This window comes from Diadema setosum, chromosome 13 (genome assembly GCF_964275005.1).
Source record: "Diadema setosum chromosome 13, eeDiaSeto1, whole genome shotgun sequence".
In the NCBI taxonomy this organism is placed as follows: domain Eukaryota; kingdom Metazoa; phylum Echinodermata; class Echinoidea; order Diadematoida; family Diadematidae; genus Diadema; species Diadema setosum.
In genome coordinates this window covers 19,511,132-19,518,409 of record NC_092697.1, presented here as the reverse complement: position 1 = coordinate 19,518,409, position 7,278 = coordinate 19,511,132, and the positions used below count along the sequence as shown (strand labels likewise).

Here is a 7,278-nt window from a genome sequence, read left to right as displayed (position 1 = left end):
TCGTTTCTTGCGCGCACCATAGGTTATGTACTTAAGCGCGGGTCCCACGAACCGACGTAAGTTGTATTACGCCGGTTCGTGAGACCCGCGCTGTAGGGCCTGTACAATAGGTAACGTGCAATACGCGTGTATCTACGAACCGTCGCTATTTCATTTTCGTATGTGTTTACATACAAATACTATTAGGGCTATACCTGCTTATCAACAATAACCTTATTAATTGAAATTAATTGTCATGTAATGATTGTTGTGATGATTACAATACATTTAGTGATAATTAAGATGATAATACAAGCCAGTTTCTCTTAATTGTTCTAAAAAGAGTGTTGTCATTGTTTTCATCTTCATTTAGTACACGCATGTATTGTTATTATAGCTGTGGTTGATCGTTCCAAAGATTTCTTTGCCCCCCCCCCTTTTTTTGTGGATATATTATTATTTAACACTTTTGCATTTGGACATCTATGGTAATACATGTATTCGGTATACTGTGTTTCATATTTTTTTACTTTTTACCGTGTTTTTTTTTTACTTAATTAACTTACTTTTTCATTTTTTCACATTATTTTTAATTCAAATTCGGTTCACTTCTTTCATAATACACTGTAATTATGAATGTTTGTTCTAAGATGAAGGATACCGCTAAATCTTGGGAAAAAGACGTGCCAGTCAGTAATAATTACTTGTATTTACTCATCTTTCATACTCATGCATGCACTCTGTTATTTCTTTCTCTGAAATAATATATTAATTTCTTTATTTCTTATTATTCCACATATTTGTGACATTTACTTTGTCACAATTTTTATCAGTGTCATTATTGTCATTTGGCTCGCATGCAAATTCACTCATAATTCCTCATTTTCCATCTTTCTCTTTCCTGCTCAACAGATTCTATGATAGCTGCACCTGATCATATAAAGACATAAACTCATCCTGCATGCACTCTTCGAAACTGATAAACTCCTAAAAATACATGAATATCAACACTATCAGAATTTCAAGCTTCATTTTAAATATATAATAATGGTCATGTTTTATTATGCCTTTTGCAGCAATATATTGAAGAGGTACATTATGTAATCGAAGAAACATAGGTCCTCAATAGAATATCAAATTTGAATTATTCAGAGATGAGTAATGACAATGGGAAGGATAACAATTGTGGAAGAGCTCCATAAATCAATACATATCCAATGGCAAATGGAGATGGAATCAAGATTCAAGAATATGTGTAATTCAAGTTCATTATTATATCAGTTCTTGTGTGTTCACAAAAAGAGGAACACAGTTCGAACATGCACACCAAATCTTACATCGTACATTTACATCTATAGAGTGCGGACGGAACATATACAAGAGAAAGAATAACATCCTCAAATTAATATATCAAGCATAACTACAAGTATGTATATGACCACTCAAAGATGTTGCTGCATATGCATGAAGCTTGAGAGTGCTGCAACACCCATATGCTCAGATAAAAACTTGATGTATATCATACAAAAGAGAAGAGGTACTGCATGTACATGTAGTTACACTATTCACAGGACAGTAGAGAAAAAGCACGAGAGAGGGAAATGGGTGTCTAAAATAGGTCGATGTAAGGAGTGCCAAGCCAATTAAGTCTCTAATAGAAGTCATACATATATAAGGAAACAAATTAATCACAACATAAATGATCATGCTCATGTTAACCAATAATTAGCATCTAAAAATGTGTGTAGAAAGCCCATAATATCAGCCTTTCGCCCCGAAGGCTTGTATTATGAGAAAAGAGAAATTTTGGCCGACCCCCCCCCTCCCTGTGAATCCTTAATCCACCAGTACTATAAACACATTCTGAGAATGTGTTTTAGTACATGTACTAGCAAATTCACAAGAGGGTTGGGGAAATTCAGCCAAAATTGTGTGTGGCTAAAATAATTAAAAAGAAAGGTCATCAGCAAAACTACGGGGTGGATGCAGACGAATTTTCATGTGATGACTAAAAAATATGCAGCTAAAGGAAAAAAAAAAAAGACGGCGGAGAGGGGCCAAGGCTAATTTGACTCCCCTCCCCCCCCACCAAAAAACAAACAAACAAACAAACACCACTGTTTTACAGCACCTTTCAAGGACTCTTAATTTTTTGTTTGTTAAAAACAAACGTCTCGAAGTAAAGAATTCCATATTGTAGGCGAAATGTAGACCGATACAGTGTATAAAGTGTACATCCCAAGCTATTAAAGAAAAAAAACACAGATTATGAATATCATTTAAAGTAAGAATTTCAGTGTGTTTAATCATCTTTAGTTGAGTTGCAAATGACATGTACATATTTAATAAGAGCAGTAAACTTCGAAGCGCCCCCAAGCCCTTCTATACTTAATTATTCATGTGTAAAGGTAGCGCCAGGGCACTCTGGTGGTCTAGTGGTTATGACGCTGGTCTAGTAATCCAGTGGTCGTGGGTTCGAATCCTGCTTGGGCTGCCTGTGATTTTTTTTTCACAGCAGCCTACAAACTGCACACTGCAGTTGCGTGCGTTACTACGGATGGAGACAAATGAATAATCTATTATTTTAATATACGATGTTTGACATCCTTATTGCAATCACTTTCTTTAATCGTGAATTTAGAGACATAATGAATTATTATTAAAAGAACTCAAATTTCTGTATTTTGTTGTGAGTTTGCATGGGAACATACACGTATCATAATTTACAATTTTAGTTAGATAAAGAACATCTTATAACAGAACAGTCTAGTGATGGTTGAATAATTATGTCAATTTGTGAAAAGTCCTATCATTTACATGGAGTGCATGTTCCCATGTTTATAAGAATCATACGTGACACATTCAAAGTGGGTTGAAGACAACAAAATAATAAATAAAAGAATAAAGGAGAATAGAACTTAATCTGATTACAGCATCATCTAAATATTGCCAATGTGCACTTAGAAATCTATCAAGATTTATCACAAGGTTATGATTACCACACAAAACCTTCAAGATTTATTATCATGAAATACATACCAATGAACACTTAAAAAAATCTAACGTTCCACATCCACATGAAGCTTTCCTTGATATAAATGTCTCTCTGTAGTGTTATTAAAGTGTAGCAAAATTGTAATTATGACATCACAGAATGGAATGCATTGTTTTCACCTTCAATCTTAGGATCTCCTTTCATGTTTCCACTTTACAATCACATTTCACTGTAGATATACCGTCCTTATGTTGTCGCCCTTCATCCCAATTTCTCCCTTCTATCCTATCTGTAGATTGTCTTCTTTCCTAAGCCATTGTATTCACATTCCTTGATGATCAGCACGATGCTGTACTTTTTTCTTCTTCTCTGAAACAGTCCAGCTCTTCGCTACTGCATGGCATCAGTCATCTGAAAGAAAAGACAGAAATTAAGAACTTTCGATTAAAATCAAACATCATGATACAAGATACAACTTTCATTTTGAGAAAAAGAAATCAGCCAACTAAACTGTAGTTGAAATTATTTTGCTCTATTTATTTAAACATAAAACAAAACGGTATACAGGATCAAAGAATGTCAAAAAAATACTGCTGTTTTTGATGCATATTCAAATTGTCTCGCCTTTTACATATTTTAATGATGCAAGATCTTATGTCTAGCACTTAGTAAGTCTCATGTAGAATTTAAATTATTATTCACATGAATAAATCTGCATGTCCTTGTAAACAAGGCATTGCTTTGAAAAAGCTGAATATTACTAATTGCATCTGGGAAAGAGTCTACGACAATCAAACTTGTTTATTATCAGAGACTTTAACATCTTAATAAGACCTAGACTCTACATTACCATTGTATTCACATCCGTTGGTGATATACACGACCCTGTACTTTTCCTTTTCTTTTCTGAGACAGTCCAGTTCTTTGCTACTACATGGCACCAGTCATCTGAAAGAAAAGAAAGAAATTAAGAACTTTTGATTAAAATCAAACATCATGGCACAAGATACAACTTTAATTTTGAGAAGAAAAAAAAATCAGCCAACAAAACTGAAGTTGAAATTATTTTGCTCTATTTATATTAAACATAAAACAAAATGGTAGGCCTATGCAGGATCAAAGAATGTCAAAAAATGCTGCTGTTCGTATTTGATGCATATTCAAATTGTCTCTTCATTTACACATTTTACTGATGCAAGATATTATGTTTAGCACTTGGTATGTCTCATGTAGAAATTGAATCATCATTCACATGAATATAAATCTACATGTATTTGTAAACAAGGCATTGCATTGAAATAGCTGAATATTACTACATGTACCTGCATTTGGGAAACAGTCTATGACAATCAAACCTGTTTCTTATCAGAGACTGTAACATCTTAATTAGACCTAGACTCTACATTATCATTCAGCTTTTAAAGGTATTAACCATTCACCTATAAAACACTGGCATTGTCATGTGCATCATATTTCTTTGATACTGCACATATTTTCATGAAGTCTGCACAAGAATGCAAATGAAACACGTCTGCTGTTTGGTATTTATGAAAAAAAAAAAATCACTAACCTGGAAGTCCTTGGCCTTAGAAATAACACGTGGCGAGTTAGTAGGAATTGACGTTAAAATAGAATAAGAATAGATCTACTAAATAGGCCTTTGCCTCATGAATGTCTGGTCTAATTATAGACTAAGTGAAGTCTAGACCTTTCACTTTTAAGTTACCAGTGGTTCACAAAATTTATATTATAGATCTAGACTACATCTAGATCTAGACATCTAATACTATTAGATCTTGGCAACTTTTGTCTTTGTGACACGAAATTAACACGTCACGGATGATATTGCGGCGATATCCAACAGGATGACAGTACCACTATTACTGACTCAGTAAGTTGACATAGATAACTAACATCAACTTGTTAACGTACGTTAGAGATGGCACCATATACAAAAGCCGGTGACACTGACACTGACAGATCGAACGACTACGTTTAGACTAACGTTAAAGAGTTAGACTCGCCATCTCAGTAAGTCGGCCAAAGACAAAGTCAATACAGGGCTAAGTCAGTGTTACTGTTATGTTAGGCCTAACAAATGTTAACGGTTACTCGGTTAGGTTAGGTTTACCAGAAGTCAAGAGTCCTGGTTAAATCAGTCGAGGGACATTTCTTAGAAGTCCTTCGATTCCAAGAATAAAAAGTGTGAAAGAACAAAGGGAAATAAGGAAAGAAGAAAGGACAAAAGATTATGTATGGCTGCTGTGGAAATCGACAGCGCCACTGTATCACTATCAATCAAGCGTAAATATATAAACGCCATTTGGTTGGGCCACATTCACAAGTTTTAGGGGAAAAAAGCCCCACCGCTGTGCTTAGGTACTCCACTCGAACTAACGTTAGACATACACTACACACAGTACGGTACTAGGGCTGAATTCACAAGTATACTTTAACACTGCACTGTACAGGAAAGCCACCTAACCTGTAGAGTACTCGTAGTGTTTAGGTAGTATCACTAGACCACATACTGTCATAGATGACATCAACACCAACGCTGCACACTGGCACTGGTCCGACGGTCCCTGACCAGGAAAAATCACTGTTGGACACTGACCAGTAACTTTTTCAGGAATGGACCAGTAAAGATTGGGGGAAAAAATGGGTGGACTCTACCTACTATTACCACTAGTCTAGATGTAGATCTAGAGCTAGACTACCGTGTACCGGTATGGCTCTGAACTGTGTTAATTTGACTTGGTCTTAGACTTCAGCTGATCTTAGTTTTAGTAACTGGTACCGGTATTACAAGTAAAGTCTTAACTTAGACTTAATAGTTAGACTTGAAAGTAAAAGTCTAACATGTCTAACTTTATTCTTTACTCTTCCTTTGAGTTTTACTGTTAGACTTTTTTTTTTTGTTTAGTACGCCTACTTTGTCAATCTCATGATTTCATTTTCAACTCAAAAGTCAAGGCTTTAAATAGTGTCTTCGAGACTTTGAAATCTTGCAATCTGCATGTCTTGCACACAGACGTTACGACTACAGTACTCAGTAGTCTCAGAAGTAACGACATAAGTTGAAAAGAAACAATAAATAATATGATTTGGGATCTAATTTGAAATTGTATGGCGTTTACAGACTAGGCTTCATAAGCATCACGCGATTGAATACATGGGACTACACACTACCGCAATTAATGGTTATGGTAGTCCAACTGAAACTGTTATTTTGAGCATGATTTTAATAGGATTATAGCTTACCATTCACTTCACTCGTGGACAGTGGGCTGGCTTAGGCCGTCATTCATCTTTCAGAAGGTTTGGTTCTCACTCTGAGATCTGGATTAGGGCCAAAACCTAATTCTAGGCCAGTAAGTTGAACAAAGCTCAAAGTAACGCAACTGCGACAGTTCGTGAAACCCGCATTGCTCTTCACCGTAGCAATTCGGGTTTTACGAACCGGCGTATCTTTCGTGCGTCGGTTCGTGAAACTCCTTTTTCTCAATTTCTCGATATTTCGAGTACCGTCGTTTTTTTCTTTCTTTGATAAAATTAAGAATAATTAATTTTGTGATCTAAAATTTTGGGATTCGGTAGAGTTTTGAAAGCACTTTCATTTGGTACCAATATCTCGATTTTGAAAATTTTGACCAAAATCGAAATAGCGTCAGTTCGTGAAAACGCCGACGATTTTTTCTCTCATAACGTGGGAAAAGAAATAGGAATGAAAAAAAAAGCGAGGTCTTGAGACCAGCTGTGCATTCCCTCGAGTGCCTGCATGGATGCAAGAGCAGGGGGTATAAATAATATCAAAATCATAGTGTCAATAGTATCTCCCCGTTCAGACTGGAAGAATCTGTGGGCAGAACTTTCGGAGAATCTCATAAGCGTTTTTGGTAATTTGTCTGTGTTTAGGGGGGTGGTCATGGGTAGAAGAGAGGACAAGTAACGAAAAAATGAGAAAACTTTTCTTTTTATTTCATCAATAAAGATGTGCAAATCGTATGTAAGAGAAAAAAAAAAATAAAACCCCTCAGACCCGTGAATTTCCACGGGTGCTGCTAGTCTATATATATATAATATGCTAAGTTGTTGTTGTTGCGGCCTTTGTATTTCCTGCTTTATTCTGGCGTTGCTGGTTTGTCTATCTTTCAAGTCGGGTATCATTGTACTCAGACTGTTTAGGACGGCTTAATATCCAATTAAATTTTGTCCTTGCCGATCGTGCCCTTCCATTTCAGATTGCACGCGCCGCTGTCCATTCGTTTCTGAATAGGTACTGTAAACATACATAGTCATAA

The 7,278-nt window shown here is 35.7% G+C and overlaps 1 long non-coding RNA gene across 1 annotated transcript; it reads right to left on the bottom strand.

Moving 5' to 3' along the window:
• Positions 1–1,006: 1,006 nt before the first annotated feature.
• On the bottom strand, positions 1,007–3,884 carry LOC140236978 (uncharacterized). The gene is made up of 2 exons (XR_011901815.1): positions 3,825–3,884; positions 1,007–3,385 (listed from the first exon to the last, which is right to left on the bottom strand). It is a non-coding gene; the product is annotated as an uncharacterized lncRNA (long non-coding RNA).
• Positions 3,885–7,278: the final 3,394 nt, after the last annotated feature.